Genomic DNA, 19,356 nt, shown 5'->3' on the forward strand with positions numbered 1-19,356 from the left:
AGGCCTCTGTGAACGGGAAAAGCCACACTATCGATCTGTGTTTCTCTAGGTCAAATGCATTAAAATTTTACTCTAGTCATTCAGTGGCTAATTTTAAATGCCTTCTATGTGGCCATCAATCTATAAAATGTGAGACTGAGTATGAAGATATCTAAGATAGTTGCCTGACCTGTCTCCAAATAGTATAAAAACTAGCCAAAGGGACCAAACTTGTAAATTTAGCAACCTGAAAACCATTTTAGTATCAACCAGCTGATGATGTCAACAGGCACAGTAGAGATACAGAGGAACGGAGTCCTGGCTGAAAAGTTGGCCTAGATGGAGAAGGTTTGATGCAGTAGAAAGCATTCGTTGAGTCTGAAGGATAGAGTAAGATCTGTTTGGGGAAAGCAAGGACAGGTGGGGACTTCCAGGCATAAGGAACACCAAGAAAGAAGGCATGATCTTGGGAATGAACAAGGCACATGATTTTGGCCAAGTAAACACATCTAATAATGAAGTTAGATGGAGAGAAAGCCAAAGATAACTTTATAAACAATGGAGAAAAGGAATACTAGAGCCTTCAAGAGAATACAGTATGGATCACAAAACTTGGTATATAGTAAATAATAATAGATCATATATAGTACTTTTATTTTTTTTTTAAATATCATATTTCTCTGAAATGGTAAACTGAATAAATACAAATTTGCTTCAAAGTCTTAAAAAAAAAAGAGAGAGAGAGAGAGAGAATACAGACAATTAGGGCCAGGACCAGCCACTAGGAAATTGGGAATCCAATTCAGAAATGCAGACCAGAGGTGAAGGTGAGAGGGGCCAGCTCTCCATGGACGGCTTGTGGCCTAGACCTCCCCCTTCTTGCTCAGTGGGCTGTAAGAGCCCATCCCTCAGAGAAGGGGAAACCTAGGCTCTCTGTAATGGAGACATTCAGAGTGGTATGGAGGTATTGCCTCCCAGATGCAATTTGGTAAGGGAACCAGAGTTTCCATTACTCCCGGTAAGTCTGCACAGGCTCACTGCTTCCTGACGCTCACCAGAGCCTCAGTGGAACTCAGACTCAGAGTCAGTGCTGCTAACTCACATTTTGGGTTCCTGGTGCCTAACTACCAAGAACAGATTTAGGGGTAAGGGAGCTTTCGATCACTGCTGTGCCCCTGGGGATCTAATGCACTAGAGCCTTCGGACATGTGCTTCTGCCGTTAGTTCTGAATTTAAATGAACAGTTAGGAACTAGAATAGGTGGCTTCCACACTGAAAAATTGATCCAGTTTTGCTAAGGCTACCTTCTGAGATGTCATCAGTGGTAGGAGGCGTTTATCTTGCTAAGGTGAAACAGGATGTCTCTCCTCCCAGGGCTCTGGCAGATGGACCCCTAAAGCCCTCCAAATTAACAGTGACTCATTCTTTGTTTTCAGACAAAAAAGTCGCACTAGAGGTACACAGGGCGTAAAAGTCAAAGGGGGCTTTAAAGAGTCAAGTTTAGGGATCAGTATCCAGCTTTTTTGACCAAAAGGTCTAATTAGCAGAAATTCTGCAAATCCGATGATCACTAGGCCACTTGTTTATCCAACAACTATTTCTTGAGCCCCTAGTATATGGCAGAGACCAGGGACACAGCAGTAATCTAGGGACAGGCCTTTGCTGTCACAGAGCTTACATTCCAGGAAGCCAGTGTGAAGAGTTTGGTGTAGCTGTACTTATATAGGGCATATAAAGGATTTGAGAGAGGAAATTCAAGCTCTCCCGATCATGGCAGCCCCTGAATGTCATGCCAGGAAGTGTGGGCATCATCATGTAGGCAATAGGGAGTCTCTGAATTATTTTGAACAAAAAGTGACCCGATCAGCTCCATGTTTTAGACAAGTCGTTTGGATGATGAGCTCAAAGAAGAGATTTAAGTGTGGGGAGCAGGAGAGGGTGAGTAAGAGAGGAAATCAGGGGTAGGGAAGCCGGACAGGAGAAACAACAGCCAAAATGCACATAGGGAAGCCCAAAGGGTATCAACTGGTAAAAACAAGACTTGAAAGAGGCTAAAATTCACCTCAGTTCTTCTGACTTCACTAACTGCTCTTTCATTTTGATCTCTCACTAGCAAAGTTGAGCTACAATTGGCCTGCCCCGGTATCACCCCTCACAGAACTCAAGTTGGCTATAAGTCTCACCCTCAGCCCCTGGTGCCTTTCCTCATGGTCCGTGGCATTGCTCACTCCAGACCAATGCTGTCCAATAGAACTGTCAATGACAATGGAAATATTCTGTCATTCTGCACTGTCCTATACAGTAGGCATCAGCCACATGTAGCTACTGAGCTCTTAAAATGAAGGTTTATGGGTAATTGAATTTTTAATTTTACTTGATTTTTGTTCGTCTTAATTTCAGTAGCCACAAGTAGCTAAAGATGATCACATTGGACAGTGCGGTCTAGACCTTCTCCAGCCTGACACCCCGCTGGCACTAGGACTTCAGTGAGAGTTTAACCAGGACTCAAAGTTGGGCATCTGGCCCCCACAGTAACCCCCTTCCCCCTCTAAGGCCAACCTGTGTCTGGTGGCAGCTTAGCCTCTGCCTCCTTCTTGAGGCCACGTTCTCTCAGCACCTCCACACCCTTCCATGTCCCCCCCGGCCGGTCCCACCCATGACCCCCGCTGATGACTAACAAATCCACTGGAGTGTGGTATTGGCTAATAGCTTCCCATCTCTCCCCTCCCAGGAAGAGATTTACACCATAGATCCTTAACCCACAGTGATGTCAGCCCCACAGATAGATGGAGGTTAGAGGGGAGCAGGCAGAATCCTTTGAAGCCAGAGGTTTGGATGTCGCTCACATGTGACCATGGACCCACCCCTGCTCTGCTGCTCCAGGGACAGCCCCACCATAGACAGCTCTGCCTTGACTCACCATCCCAAGGCCATGCCAAGGGCTGATGCCCCTGGTTTGGTGTCAAGCTGGATGTCTGCATTGCCAAGGCCACCCTGGCTGGCTCAGCTAGTGGGGTGCATTATGCATCACTGGTCTGCAAAACTTTGCACGCCTGGTGAGGAGTTGGGGCAGCAGAGAACCACAGGGGCAGGAAGCTGTTGTCCCAACCCTGCTGTAAACTCTCTGGGTGGCCCTAAGTGTTAATCCTCCAGGCAAAGCTCTGCTTCCTCCTCCAAGGGCAAGAGGTCTGAAAGAATAAACACTGAGGGTTGCATTAAAAACACAAAATCCTATGAAAACACTGAAGAGTCATTCTCAGCACTAAAGAAGAGCCTCCAGCAACTCCTGCTTCCCTGGGGGGTGAAGAGTAGAAACTGTGTATTACTCTCGGTAGCACATTATTATGGCAGTCTCCTGGTAGTATCAAGAGCTACAATTACTAAAATTATTTCAGTATTTCACAGTTTATTAAATATAATTTATATGGAGAAACTCTCATGGCTTCTCAGAATAGCCTGGTTAGGAAAGTGGATGAGGCAACATCCGCATTTGACAGATGAAATTCCTGACACTCAAGGAGCTGGTGTGAATTGCTCAAGGCCTTGTATCTAGTAAATGGTAGAGCCAGGGCTTGGATGCAGATGTTCTGATTTAGCGTCTAAAACTTTTATCAGTGAGAGAAATCTCCTGGTGATGCGACCGATCTTCCAACTTCATGCCAGCCTATCATAAAGCTCACATTCCTGTCAATGCCCAACCTTAGTGGGGGAGACCATCCCAGATTCTAAGACGTATGGTTTGCTTTGCTGGACATCTTTTCTACGCTCGTTTTGTCCTGCCAGAATTATGTTGTTGCTTACTGTGCCTACTGAGCTTTGAAGAAGTTCCCTTAAGCAGAAGAGTGGGCAGTATCCTTAAGTAGCCCTGCATTTCTGGTTTCCTTGAATGGCAGGCAGGGCCTGGCAGAGAGCATTCACTAAGAGACTGGCCTCTTGGCCAGGACTCATGGTTTGTGCCTGTCCCTGAGTCCCATCTGTTGCAAGCTGCTGGTGTCTACAATGTTCTTTCCCATCTAAAGCCTGACAAATATGACTTGTCAGCCCTACAGAGACGCATTCTTGCCCATCACTGGCATCTGGACTCAGGCCTGGGTTGGGGCAAGGAGGGAAACGAACATCTCCTAACCCGTGTCTTTTGGGTCCACAGATATCCAGAACCCCGACCCTGCCGTGTACCAGCTGAGAAGCCCCAAATCCAGCAACACCTCTGTCTGCTTATACACCGATTTTGAATCTCAAACCAATGTGTCACAAGTCACGAGGCCCGTGGAGTTCAGCTCAGACAGCACCGTGCTAGACATGGGAGCCATGGGTTCCAAGAGCAACGGGGTCGTGGCTTGGGGCAGCAGGACCGATTTGGGATGCGCAGACACCTTCAACCAGACCTTCTACTCCAACTTAGGTGAGTGCAGCCTTGGTGCCGGTCTAAGCCGAGTCTCCTCCTTCGAGAGGCCTGGTTGTGCTCGGGTCTCGGGTCCTTGGTATCTAAAAGCTGCTCTGATTGGTGGTCTCAGCCTCATCAACTGTCAGCAAAGCCCCCTCCCCTCTCTTTACTGAGCACCAGTGAATCCCATGCCGGCAGGCCACAGAACGTCCTGGGCAAAGAGCAGAGGGGGAGAGGCGAGAGGCACACTGGCCCTGAGGCTCGCCCACTCTGAGTCCCCACCCTTCTGGCTCCGCTCAGCCCCTTACTGCTCCTCCAGGCCCCGCCCTGATGCACTTCTCCAAGATCCCTCCCCTTATTTCTCCCTCTCTGCCAAAGGTCTCTCCCAGCTCCTAACCTCACACATTCATTCATTCATTCACTCAGCGATCACTGATGGTGCATTACAACATGCCAGTTGCTGCCGTGGAGGAGCAAACACATCAGATGATGGGTGTGCCCTGAGCGAGCCCCATTCCGGTTGGGGGAGACCAACCATCAGCAAGTGGGAATCTAAAGAACTCCAGATTGTAATACGTGCTCTAACTTGGAGTTGGGGAAACAGCCACCTTAGGAACAAAAGTCACAGAAGGGCTCTCTGGGGAAATGCTATTTGAGCTGAGATTTCAAGGCTGAGAAGGTACCAGCCATGCCAAGGGCAGAGAAAGGACCCTATAGAGGCCTGAGCCAGGAGCTCAGTGACAAAGGAGAAGGGCAGGAGGAAATGAGATGGAAGAGATAGGCAAGGGCCACATCACGGGGCCTCACCCGTCATGAGAGGGAGACACTGTTCTAGGTACAATGAGAAGCTTTTGATTGGCTATAAACAGGGTAATGACATCCAATTTACTTTTTAAAAAAATCACTCTGACCGCTGAGTAGAAAATGGATTGTAGGAGCCAAGAGTAGAAGCAGAAAAGAAGCCCTTGCAGCAGAGAGATGATGGAGGCCAGGACGGGCTTGTGGCAGGGGAGTTAAATGCCCATGCCCAACACTATTTGGGATGCAAAGGTAGAACCATGCAGGGATGAGAAGGAAAAGAGGGCATCAAGGAAGGTGGCTGGATTTTATTTCTGAGCAGCTGTGTCAATGGTAATGCTGTTTACTGAGTCAGAGAAAACAAACAAACAAATTTGGGATGCAGGGGTCAAACCTTTGTGGAACACACGAAAGCATCTATACCCCTCATGGCACTTGTCACTGTGTCTGTCTTACTTCCTCTATCAGACTCCAGACTGGAACTCGCCCAAGGGCAGGGTCTAACAGCTCCTTAGGGCCTTGTGTCATGTAACATGCGTTTAGCACAACCAGTGTTCATTAAGTGAATAAAATGGTGCCTAGAAGCCAGGGTGTTGGTCCTTCAGGGGTCAGTGGCTCATCCCAGCAGGTGCCCATATGGGACAGGTTGTCTCCAGATCTCTGCACAAGGAAGAATGGAGAGGCTGGAGACATTCAGCAGCCCAGCTTCTGGGGTGGGAGAGTCAGCACGCTCGGGACTCTAAGAAAAATTTCTTTGTTTGTTCCTTTTAGGAATTCCCTGTGATGCCAAGATAGTAGAGAAAAGCTTTGAAACAGGTAAGGGAGGGGTCTATCCTGGCCTCACACAGGTTTGTGGAGGCGATGAACCCACAATTACTGGGACGGGATAGAGGTGATGAGAAGGAATGTGTGGATCTAGGAACGAAGTTCTGAGGAACAAGAACAGCAGTCCGAGCCCTGGTCAGAGCTGCCTGAGGACATTCTTTTTTTTTTTTTTTTCCCCCGGTACGCGGGCCTCTTACTGCTGTGGCCTCTCCCGTTGTGGAGCACAGGCTCCGGACGCGCAGGTTCAGCGGCCATGGCTCACGGGCCCAGCCACTCCGCGGCATGTGGGATCCTCCCAGACTGGGGCATGAACCCGTGTCCCCTGCATCGGCAGGCGGACTCTCAACCACTGCGCCACCAGGGAAGCCCCTGGGGACATTCTTAAATCCCTAGATTCCTCTCACTATCTCTAATTTTCTTTTCCACTCTAAGTATTATGAGGATGAGTCTAGTTTTGCTAGACCAGTGACTCACTCCTAGGCCTGTGTATTCCTTTCAATAGCGCCACTGTCAGCACAGCTCAAGAGAGCTTCTGGGTGGCCCAGGTGTGAAATCTCTGACCAGCTTTTGTGTAGCCCTAGACTAACCAGGTCACCCTGAAGACATTTTCCCTGCATAGCCAGGGGGTTTTGCCTTCTTTCAAGAAGAGCAACAGGACTCGTGTAGGCGGTGACCTTGTCTCTCAAAGATCCCCACCACTCCTCACCACCCACCCTGGGCCCATATTCATTGCCATTTGAGCCATTTGTACTGAGTCATCCGTCTTGTGGCTCAGCCACTAGATTCTCACTAAGGGGCCCAGACCCAGGGGGCTGCGTGTGATAAGTTCTGAGCACCCACCATCCCCATCCACGGAGGGGCTCAGAAATAAAACAGAGTAAATGCAGTCAGTGTTTCCCTTTGGAAATGAAATGCTGTTGACCCTGGAGGGATGTACAAATATGTGTATGAGGGGATGTGCACCAAAGCTCAAAGGGAGAGGCAGATCCAGGCGCCGAAGCCCACCCCACTCCCCACCCTGCTTTCAGTGTCACGGGGGCTGTGCAGACCTGTGCCCGTGACCGCTGTGGCCCCTTGGTTTTGCAGATATGAACCTAAACTTCCAAAACTTGTCAGTGATCGGCTTCCGCATCCTCCTCCTGAAAGTGGTCGGGTACAACCTGCTCATGACGCTGCGGCTGTGGTCCAGCTGAGGTGAGCCGGCATCTCAGCCGGGCGGTGGGGTCTGGGGGTCTGGGGGTGGGTCCCCAAAGCTAACCTCCCCCAGCCTCTTGCTTTTAGGTCCTAAGTCTGGGCCCACCAGACTCCTCCTTTTTTTTTCCTGTTAGGAGTTCCCCTTGTTAATAGCAATGGCCCAAAACACTTGATAAACACAGTATACTCCTCAGGTGACATTAGTCACCTCGCTTGAGCCATGTCTCCCCTACAAAGTATGAGGAACCGTTGTTATTATCCTCATTTTGGAAATGAAGAAACTGAGGCCAAGTAATATCAAGGGCCACACAGCTAATGAGGGAAACTTAGGAGAAACTTAGGAACCAGACTCATTCATACCCACACCTTCTATCATATCCCTTTCACTGCAGATCCTAAAAGGGCAGCCCCCAATTCCTTTCCTCGGGCCCTCTGACCCCAATATGGTGAGACGGTATTATACTCATTATCCACCCTAATCCTGGCTAGAGTCTCCAGACCCTTCGGCCCCAGTACCCCAGGACATCCCACTGACAAGAGCATCCCATCAAAAAGAACCCGGGGGGCTTCCCTGCTGGCACAGTGGTTAAGAATCCGCCTGCCAATGCAGGGGACACGGGTTCAAGCCATGGTCCGGGAAGATGCCACGGAGCAACTAAGCCTGTGTGCCACAACTACTGAGCCCACGCTCTAGAGCCCATGAGCCACAACTACTGAGCCCACGTGCCGCAACTACTGAAGCCGGGACCCATTTGCTCCTAGAACTCTACAAACAGAGGCATCCCCATCACATCCCTAACTGTCCTGCACCTCCTCAGTGTGCAGCCTGACTTCTGTTCTTTCTCCTCCCAGGTCTCCAAGAACGTGAGAGCCCCGTGCTCCCTCTCCCCTTGTTCCTTGTCGCCCCTCCTCTGCCTCTTCAAGCAGAGAGGTGCACTCTCTGCCCCCGTGGACAAGAAGGCTCCCTCCACCTCTCTGGCCCCACTGGCCAAACCACCAGCTGGATCCTGCCAGATATTCGTGATCAAGACGCTGAAGAGCTGCCCAGCACTGCTGCCACCCCCTCTGTTCCCTCACTGCTGCTCGTCACTGCCTGGCATTCTCAGCAAAGATGGAGGCCGCTGCAGCCTCTCCTGGCTGTGGGGAAACTCCCGCCCCGCTCCGCCCCTCCCCGAGACTGCCTCTGATGTCCCACTGAAGGATGGATCCCAGTGGGTTCTCTTGGGCTCTAGCTCCTGGAGAATGTTGTGTGCTGTTTATATTTTTTACATAGTGTTCATAAAGAAATACATATCACCCTTTTTCCCAAGATGTGGGGGAGATTATCTCATGATCTAGGCCCTGCTCTGCTTGTGTATCTGAGCCACGCTGTATATTCTGCTGCCATGGCTTCATTAAAAACAATTTGGAAGAGCAGAGGCTGTGCTCCTGTTTGATTGGATTTGGTCAGAATCGTCTTCGGCCTGCTGTGGATCACTAGCTGGGCAGAAAGAAACCAAGGCGTTTGTCCATGATGACGTTCAGGGAGCCTGACTCAACAAGCTGCTTCAGTCCACCTCTTCATGGAAAAACCTCTAAAAAATTCCACTTAGAAGGCTGCACTGGGGGCCAGGTGAACCCGCTGAAAAGCTCAGGTCCCTGCTCTTCTACGGGGCCACCCATAGCAGGAGGCCCAGGTACATGGGAGGTAATGACCTGGAGTTGAACAGGGACCACAGACAGCGACCACACAGCAAGTATCCCCAAAAGGCCACCCACTGTCTCCTGCCCTGAAGGAACATTTCCTTTGCCTTTCCTTTCAGACTGGATTCCCGTTGAAACAGTGCATTGACCTACAAATTCATGGCTGGGAACCACCCACCATTCCACTGCCTGGGTCCCAACCCAAGGCCCAGCCCATTGGAGTGCCCAGTCTAGGAGTGGGGGAAGCAGGTAGAAGATTTTGACCCTAGCCACACTTTCTACTCCCACCACCCTGGATGTGAGAATGAGAAAAGCAGAGATGAGCTCTCTCCCTGCAAGCCCAGGGACTCAGCCAAGGAGAGTAGGAGTCTCAAGCCCTCACCTAGAGCACAGATGATGGGATCCCCTGGGGCCCCTCGGGTTCTCCTGAGCCTCCTGCTGCCTGAGCATCTTTCCTGGGGTCATGGACGCTGATGGGAACACCCCTCAGAGACCACTCGGCCATCCACTTCACAATTACCATGATCAAGACCGGAGTCCAGTGCTTAACAATTCCCAGGGCAGTGGCAGGGGAGGGTCCCATCCTCAAATACCTGTACAGTTCACCTGTGTGTCTCTGACCACACAGCCAGAAACATGCAAATCCTTCCAGCTACAACTCAGGCCTGCTTCTTATCACAGGGATGGAGCCACCAGCTCGATAGGTAACCTAGGCATGTCCCTCCCCTCGGTGAGCTCCAGGGTCACCACCTGTAAAACCTATGTCACATAGGACTGGAGGCTGCCTCAACTCCCTGCATGCCTGATTCTCTGGCTTCTATAGAAGTAAAAACCATGTCCATCTCCGGAGCCCTCCCGAGGGTAGTCACAGGAACCCCAGTTCTCTCTGAGTGGCCTCGTGTGCAGCCTAAATACAAATGCCTTTAAAGATCACTAAAGCGAAAGGTCTCAGAGGAAATCCCATCATAGCAGGTCACTCTCACACACAGGAGGACAGGCACCACCTGTGGGGAACTCAAAACTGCCTCCTTGGGCTTCCCTGGTGGCGCGGTGGTTGAGAGTCCGCCTGCCGATGCAGGGGACACGGGTTCGTGCCCCGGTCCAGGAAGATCCCACATGCCGCAGAGCGGCTGGGCCCCGTGAGCCATGGCCGCTGAGCCTGTGCGTCCGGAGCCTGTGCTCCGCAACGGGAGAGGCCACAGCAGTGAGAGGCCCACGTACCGCAAAAAAGAAACTGCCCCTCATCAGTCTAACACAGTGCTAGAGATTCCACCATTGGGAATTTCTTTTAATTAAAGCATTCGCTTCCCCATATTAAATGAAAATGCCGCTGGGGGGGGTGGTTGGGGGGTGGTTAACAGAGCAAGCCTTTACCAACTGTGAAAAACTCCCAGGCAAATTAGTCTGTCTTTTTGTTCCTCCTCCTAAAATAGTAATTCACTTTGGTCTGTACACAAAAGATCCAGGCAAGGGATGTGTAAGTATCTGGGGAGACAAGTCTGCCCCTGAGAGTTTAGCTGCAAAGATGCTGAGGATGAAGGGGACATGGGGCTTAGGGCAGGGGACAGGAGCAGGGACCCTGGAAGGCAGTGAAGGGGCCAAAGACAGGCCCCTCCAAGAACCTCAGAGGAGGCCCGGGCTGAAGGAGGCCAAGGGAGCACGTGGGGTCGCACCAGCCCAGGGCCCTCAGGTGGCAGGGCCCCTTGGTCACTGGACCCCTAAAGCTACCCGAGGACCTATGAGGGGGTGTGGCAGCAGCAGCTAGGGATCCTCCCAGACCCACGGAGGGAGCAAGGCCTGCTCCTTCCAGGCCCAGCCCAAGCTGAGGGTGACAAGGTCTCAGTCAGGTAAGAGGCCATCTGGAAAGCAGGGTCAGCACCACCCCTGAGCAGTTTCCATCTCAAACAAGAGGCTCCTCAATCCCAGCAAGAACTTTCTCTCAAGTCTGAGGCTGTTAAGCCTAAAGCCAACTGGGGCCAAGCCAGAGGGCAGAGCAAGAGCAAGCAGGTGTGTGAGGGTGGTGCCGAGTCCACTCACCTGTGTCCACTCTGTTCTCATGTCTGGCCCAGGCCCCACCGGGGGCATCAGAGGGGATTAAAGTGGCCTTTGTGAGGGGGCCTGGGGAAGGGTGCCTACGCCCACCAGGAGGGTCAGCACCGGGCTGAGGGCCACTGTAGCAGATCCCTCGGTGCAGTAAGGGACACGGCACTGTTCAGCGTGGAGGGAAGAGGCTGCTGAGGAAACCTGGAGACAGGGTCATCAATTCCCTGAGACTTGCCCAGCCCTGAAGAACCCTGGTCACCATGAGCAGGGGCCAGCCTCAAGGAGGGAAGTCCGTGCCATCCCAGGGGGGGAGTGTGTCACCAAGGCCAGCTGTAGAGCACATTTCTCTGGACAGACGCTCTACTGCTCCAAAAGGCTTTAAGCACAGGCCAACCCTGGAGGCAGAAGAATGGACCAAATGACTTCTCATGACCCCAGGCCTAAGATTCTAGAACACTCTCTGACACTTCACCCAGAGACCTTCCCTCTGAGTACAATTGAAATCACAGTCCAGTCAAGAGAAGAGCAGGCTAAGCCAGTATGTGCTTCAGGAACACTTGGGTGGGGTCTTCAGCTCCACGAGAGTGACCCCTCTGCCCTGACCCACCATTGGAGAGGCAGCCATCTGAGTCTCAAAGGATTGTTTATCCTCTTGGTTTGCCCATAGAATCCAACTTCCCTGGGGTCACATGTAAAGCCTTTAACAGATATCACCTTAGTTATCAGGTAACATCTAAGCAAAAAAATCCATTCAACTATGTGCTCCTTGGGATGGAAAGTGTATCTTGTTCATCCGTGTATCTGCGACAACTTGCACAGTGCCTGGCACACAACCAATGCTTAATATAAACTTAAGCAGCAGGTGAACAAATAAATGATTAGTACCATCAGGCACTGGGGAAGGAGCCAAGTTGTATATGTGTGTAGGGGTGTGGGGGGAGCATAAGAAAAAAGAAAGTGGGGATTAATAGACGAGGTGGCCGGGTGAGCCACTATTTCACAATTTAGCCAAGAGCTAAGAGTAACCAACCTGTCAGGAACTATCAGGAAGGGACTTCCCTGGTGGCACAGTGGTTAAGAATCCGCCTGCCAATGCAGGGAACATGGGTTCGAGCCCTGGTCCGGGAAGATCCCACATGCCGCGGAGCAACTAAGTCCGTGCGCCACAACTACTGAGCCTGCGCTCTAGAGCCCGCGAGCCACAACTACTGAGCCCGCGAGCCACAACTACTGAGCCCGCGAGCCACAACTACTGAAGCCCGCGTGCCTAGAGCCCGTGCTCCACAAACAAGAGAAGTCACTGCAATGAGAAGCCCGCGCGCCGCAACGGAGAGTAGGTGTGCAGCAAGGAAGACCCAACGCAGCCAAAAATAAATAAAATAAATTTAGAAAATAAAATAAAATAAAATAACTACCAGGAAAAGCAAAATCTGAGTGATGGTCCCTTGGCCAGTGCAGCCCCAGGCGGGCATTCATCCAACAGAGCCTAGAGGATGGTTACTCTGGGAACACACAGGGCTTCCAGGCGTCAGCCCTCCAGTCACTGAGGCACCATACCAAGGTCCAGGGCTGAAGGCCACGTTACCACCCACCTCACTTCCTCCAGCGTCCTATCTTAAAACTCCTTCTCCAATCTACCTCCGGGAGCAATGTGTGGGGAAAAGAAACTTCTGACTGATGGGTGGGCCTAGGGAAGGGGAGCAAGCCGTGTGCAGACCCAGTGCCGTCACTCTAAGTACACTGATGAGCCAGGAGACTGAGGCGGCCAGTGCCCTGCCTCTGTGTAAGGCCCCCTGCGATTCAGGCATAGTTTCACCCACACACACACATGCGTAAGGTTTCCTCTGACTATCACACGGAGAGCTATATTTTGAAATTAATAAGCAGGTCAGACATTGAGTCAGTAGCCAGAAGTAGGACAGGAAGTGGAAAAAAGTCTACCACTTCCGCGCAGATGTTCTGGGGGCTTGGGGTGGCCCCTCCCATTTCCATGACGTCATGGCTGCCCCGAGGGGAAAATGGGGCACCGTTTGAAGCTCTCCCGCAGAAGCCACATCCTCTGGAAAAAGGAGTTTAAAATTCTGAGTTACAGATAGCATCACCCTAGGCCACGTGCCGCCGGGGCCGGGAGGGCTGGGCCGTTACACCACCACGACCGCAGGTGCGACAGGAAGGCGGTGGGCGAGCTGGGAGGGGCTGGCGGGGCCCTGGCAAGGGCACCCACGCCCACAGCAGGCCGGGGAGGTGCTGCACACCCCACTGCGAGAAGCAGCCCCGCCCCGCCTCTCCCACCCCCCACCAACCCAGCCCTAAGATCAAAGCTTGATCTCACCCGATCACACCCTTTCTTAATACAGGACAGGCCCTCTAGGCTATGTCCGTCCCGCCGTCCCCCGGGAGGAGTGGGGTCGCATCCGCCCCCCTACACACAGCTGGGGCTGGTTCTCCGAGGAAGGCCCCGGCTCCAGGTCAGCGCTGAAGTGCAGGGTGATGGCCGTGATGGACATCTGCCTCTCAGAGGCCAAGGAGACCAGGATTCAGGAGGCCAGGAGATGGGGAGCCGCAGAAGGAGAACCAGAACCTGAGACCCGAAGAACGGCGGTGCTTGGACGTACTGCTCTGTGGTAGTGTCCCTGGCCACCCACCTGGGGGCAGCAGCACTCCACCAAAGATGCCTCTTCTCCTTTTCTGCTTATTCTAAGGAAGGAAAGCCCCCAGTGCTTAGGAAAACCTCTTTTCAGAGGAAAATAAAAGGACAGAAGACTTCACTCCAGGAGCCGAGCCCCTGCCCTTTGCCCATCACTGCGTAGGGCTCTGGCCCACATGATCCTGTCACATCCCTTGGAGGAGAGAGGGTTTAGGGTCTGGCCGGGCAGACAGCAGGGGGCACTACCTGCCTAGGATCACCAGGTTCCCTCATCCAGAGCACTAGAAAGGAGTCCCCCGGGAGGGGCTGGGGGAGCCCCCAGGATACTGGCGAGTCCTCTGGATTCCTCAGCAGGGAGCCTGGGCTGGCGGCTGGGATCCACCACTCTAACTGCCCACAGCCTCAGTTTCCCAGTGGGGTCAGTGCTCTCTCACAGGGCAGTTTAAGAACTAAGGCGCCTCTCACAGTGCATACCTGCCAAGTGCCAGACACAGGCCAGGCCCTGGGGATTCAGCCTCTGTACAAAATACATGACTCCGCACAGATGAAGCTCAAGAACAGGCAAAACTAATCACCAGCGATGGAAATGGGAACAGTGGATGACTCGGGGGTAGAAGGACTCACTGGAAAGGGGCACGAGGGAAGCTTCCAGGTGGTAGAAATGTTCTGCATCTTGATTTGGGTACACAGCTGTATACACGTGTCAAAATGACTCCAACTGCACACGTAAGATTTGTGCATTTTAGCATACATAAATTATATCTCAATAAAGTACTGTTCCCATTAACACACACACACACAGTTTCAGCTTAGTAAGCTGAAATGCAAATATAAGGGAATGCCCAGAAAGGTGAAGAGGTCCTGTGAGTTGAGCTGGATCAAACTGGACCACCACGCTGAGATGAAAGTGGGGCTGCTTCTTCGCTAGGCCAGTGCCCAGGTGAGCCTAGGCCTCTCAACCCCACCAGCGGATGGCCACTTCTCCCCTCACTATGGGCCCAGGAGCTTCTGGTTATATCGTCATGTGCATTTTCTTGCTCCCTCCACGGCTTCCAGCTTCCAGGAGAGCTTGATGGAAGGGAAACTGCAGAACTGGGAGACACTGGCAAGGCTGTAGCCAATTTTCTGACAAAAGCCAACACTCCTGGCCCCAGAGCACTCCAGGCGGCCCAGACTCCTCTCATCGCAACATCACCGGACACTCCCACTTCATATCGCCCCTCTCACCCTCTGGGGGCCTCTCTGCCTTCAAAAGGGCCCCCTTGAGCCCTGGCTGAACATAAGGTCTGAAGGAATGAAGGCAGACCACCCTCCGGCAGGCAGTTTCTCTGGGCCGCCATCGTCCCAGGCCAGAACACCCTCCATCATTCCAGGGGGGTCTCACCACCTCTGGGAAAAGGTCAGCCCATTCTCCCTGTTTGCTTTGGAAATGCGGGCACACTCCCATTGCGGAGGCAATAGGATCCAGAGGAGAGGGCCCTGCCATTTTCAAATTCTTTTAAAAATCCCACTGAGACGCAGAAAGGGTGCTTGTCTACCCTCTCCCTGAACCGCCCACACAAAATTCAGCCAAGGAGAAAAAAAGAAACCATTAAGGGAAGAGCATATAAATGTGAGACAAGGCTGGCAGGACTTCAGAGAGTTTAAGGAGATGAAGGACTGTGGTTCAGAGAGTGGTCAGCAACTGGTCTCCATTTCATGCTTCCAGCCTTGATGGGAAGAAACTGGGTTAACATGAAACAGGTCTTCTTTCCAGTGAAGACAGCAAGACACTATTTTTAGCAAACTCTAGGGCATCCTTGCTTCTTGCTGGCCCAAATTATTCCAGTGATTTACCAAGGGATGGGGGTGGGCCGACATCCTTATCTGGAAACTTTATGAAGAATATCATGTATCTGTGCAACACCAAAGCAAACATGATCTGGCTTTGACCTTCACAGGAAAGCTAAGCAGTAGGCAGAGTATGATCTCCCCCTTTCACAAATGGGGAAAGAGGTGAAGTGGCTCACTTGCCATCATGGTGAACGAGGCCCACATCAGCACTAGACTCGGTCCCCAGACTTTCCACCAAGCCCTGTGGACACCCAAGTCCCAGGTGGTTCCAGATGCAGCCATCACAGAGGAAAGAGCAGGAAAAGACGGAGTCTCAGGACCCCCTCCCAAGACCGGTGTCTTATATTCTGCCTGCATGTCCCTTCCCTCTTCCATGACTCTTGCCCCTCCTTGATCACTCTTTAGGATTAGAGAAGAATGGCAAAACAGAGGCCGGTACACTTAGGAGACACTCCCTCAGTAAATGTTGATGTTAGTCATCTCCTAAGGCAATACTTTCTGCACAAGCAAACTCCACTACTCAATCACATGGCAACAAGAGTTAGTAAAGTAATAGCTAGATACCCTCCAGCCAGCCGGTCCGATGGCTGATTCTTACTCAGCTGTCAGATTTCAGCCTAAATGACTCCTGCTTAGAGAGGCCTTTCCTGACCACTGTGTCTGAGCAGCTTCCTCCCCATCTCCACTCATGATCACTTCTTACAGTTTATGCCCTTCACTCTACTTCATTACAACACGATTCTATTTATGTGCTAATTTGGTTCTCTTCCCAACTCGAATGTAAGGCTCAGAAAGGGAGGTGCCTTTTCTGTTCTGATCACCTCTGCATGGCCAGTGCCTGGCAGAGCAGGCGCACAAATATTTTTTAACTAAATGATGGAGTGATAGAAAGGAGGCGCTTCCCCACCAGATATCTCTTATTAACATCCTGAAGGTAGATGGGGTAAAACGTCAATGAAGGCTTCCCTGGTGGCACAGTGGTTAAGAATCCGCCTGCCAATGCAGGGGACACAGGTTCGAGCCCTGGTCTGGGAAGATCCCACATGCCACGGAGCAACTAAGCCTGTGCGCCACAACTACTGAGGCTGTGCTCTAGAGCCTGTGAGCCACAACTACTGAGCCCGAGTGCCACAACTATTGAAGCCCGCGTGCCTAGAGCCCGTGCTCCGCAACAAGAGAAGCCACCGCAATGAGAAGCCCGCGCACTGCAACGAAGAGTAGCCCCTGCTCACCACAACTAGAGAAAAGCCCGCAGGCAGCAACGAAGACACAACGCAGCCAAAAATAAATAAATAAATTTTTAATAAATAAGTAAAACGTCGATGATTGTTGAAGCTGAATGTTGGGTGTCTGCGAGTTTATCTCTTGATGTGTGTGTGTGTGTTTGTGTGTGTGTGTGTGCGCGTGTGTGTGAAATAAAAATAAAACAAAGTTGTTCATCCCTGGCATGAAAAAAGGCAGAGCAGATCTGAATAGCAGACCCTAGGGATGTCTCTAGGGATATCTAGGGAGTCCCTCAGGATGTCTCTCTCCAGAGAAAGAGGAAGACCTGACGTTGGCCACCACAATCCTTTAGCTGAAAGCTAGTAAAACTGGACGTGCAGCTGAGGGAGAAAAGCACTATGTGTGGACAGTTCTCCGTGTTTCTGACAACTGCTCTGAGGGTACATTTGTAGAGCAGTTGCATTAACAAGGTACTTTCACTTACGTTTTGTTGGAACAACAGTGTGAAGTATTATTATCCCCATGCTTGTTATATTATTTATCTCACTCAAAGCCTAATCCAAATGCTTTGGAATCAGACAGAAATAAGATTCAAACCCTTACACTACAGTCTGAGCTTCCATTTCCTCATCTGGAAGAGGAGAACACCACCTCCCTCCTCATGGGATTATAGGGAAACATAAATAACAGGAGGACACTTAATACCATGCCACACATACGGTAGGTGCTCAGTGGTAGCTACTCATTCCTGGACCAAGGTTGTGTCTTATCTTTGGTAATCCCACGCACTATGTAGCACGGTGCCTGGGTGCCTAATTGGCTAAATTTTAGCGTCAAAACAAAAGGTCCACAGAAGGTCAACAGACTGTAAGTGGCAGAACAGGTCCTTGAATCAACACCTTCAGGGCAAGCAAAGTGCTTTCGGCAGCACCGGGCTGCCTATCTAGGGTCTTGAAGATACACCTCTTTTTCATCCCATTGACAGAAGTTTTGCATAAGCTTGAACCCACCTATTAATTGAAACTAAGCAAATAAAATATTTTCTTTAGTTCCTCAGAAGTCCTCCTCTTTTGTTCTCATTCCCTTGTCTAAGATCCTTGTTCTGTGAAGTGTTGTTTCCTCGTGCAGGAAAAAGCCATTTTTAATATGGGCTAAAATTTTTTTTAATTAACTGTAGTTAGAAAGTTATACAGCACTCAAACTTCAGAAGCCCAGAGCCGCAAGCCAAGATGGGAGGACACAGTCACACTGAGTTTGTACACGAGCTCCCCAGCCCCTGGTAACCACCAGTGCTAGTTCACTGAGCCTCCAAAACCAGAGAGCAGGCCTCTCTGACCGCCCAAGTATGTTCAACCATCATAACAAAAGTGTTTTGAAGCCTAAGATGAAAGGATGTGATCAAAGAGGCCAAAGGTACTGGCTGCTAAAAGAAGAAAACACACGAGATGGTTTCCATGTGATAGGGGGCAGGAAATGTGTGGGCAGCAGGTGCTGAGGGCCAGGCTTCCAGCCACTGCAAAGAATGGCAGGGAACAGACCATGTACAGTGGTGTCACAAATGGCCCCCGGCCCCACAAAAGAGCACAGAAAATAAACCCATCCCATAAAGATGCTGAGCTAGAGGCAGCAGAAAATGCTAGGATATAGCTCACCCTGTGCCGTAGTACTCAAAATCCACTCTTGCAGCATGCTACACTGGGCACCCAGGTGTAAGGCCCATGGACAGGCACCATCACAACACAGCCGGTGGGTATTAAGAAAGATCCAGACTGGAAGATGCATCGAATGAAAAGATTACTCATCCTGATTCAGAGCCTCTCATCTACCATGTCTTTAGTTACTTCAGCTAAAAAAAAAAAAACAAAAAACAAAAAACACACCTAAGAATCAGAAACTCTGGGACTTCCCTGGCCGTCCAGTGGTTAAGACTCCACCCTTCCAATGCAGGGGGAATGGGTTCGATCCCTGGTTGGGAACTAAGATCCCGCATGCCACACAGCACAGCCAAAAAAAAAAAGAGAATCAGAAACTCGGTGGTTGGGGGGCGGTAGTAATGCGTTTTTTAAACTTGAATCGTTTCACAGGTAATTCTCCTACATGTAGAGTTGAGAACTACTAAACAAGTGAACAGAAGACTAAAAATGAGTTGTAATGAGCTTTTAACTAAATTTAAACTCAAGACTCCAAAAGTTGTCTATAGGCTTCTGCCATATTGCAAATGGTGAAAAGACACACCAAAGATGGTTTCCCACTGGCTTGGGTAAATCACCTCTGAGATAACAGCTAACCCAATTAAGTGGGAGCTTAGTATCTACCCCATGTATCTCAAGATCACTGACATACATTAAAGTTTGTATATTAAAAGCTCTGAAAATTGTAATGTCTTCCTTGACAAAATTATCACTATTATTCCCAGTTTTCCACCCATTTATCTTGAAGTTCAGATGCTTTTCTTATTCAAAATACCTGTTTATCAATCTACACTAAAAATAATTCAGAAGCCTCCTGATAAAGGTACAAATGTGTACATAAGTTTTTTTTTTTTTTATTTACATCTTTATTAGAGTATAACTGCTTTACAATGTGTGTTCGTTTCTGCTTTATAAAAAATGAATCAGGGCTTCCCTGGTGGCGCAGTGGTTGAGAGTCCGCCTGCCGATGCAGGGGACACGGGTTCGTGCCCCGGTCTGGGAAGATCCCACATACCGCGGAGCGGCTGGGCCCGTGAGCCATGGCCGCTGAGCCT

At 50.7% G+C, this 19,356-nt stretch overlaps 1 gene segment (V, D, J or C); it reads left to right on the forward strand.

Annotated features, from left to right (window-relative positions):
• Positions 1-4,218: 4,218 nt before the first annotated feature.
• Positions 4,219-8,558, forward strand: LOC307050352 (T-cell receptor alpha chain constant-like). The segment is given in 4 exons: positions 4,219-4,381; positions 5,933-5,977; positions 7,073-7,180; positions 8,033-8,558.
• Positions 8,559-19,356: the final 10,798 nt, after the last annotated feature.

The sequence above is a fragment of the Hyperoodon ampullatus genome, assembly GCF_949752795.1.
Source record: "Hyperoodon ampullatus genome assembly, chromosome: 3".
Taxonomy (NCBI): domain Eukaryota; kingdom Metazoa; phylum Chordata; class Mammalia; order Artiodactyla; family Ziphiidae; genus Hyperoodon; species Hyperoodon ampullatus.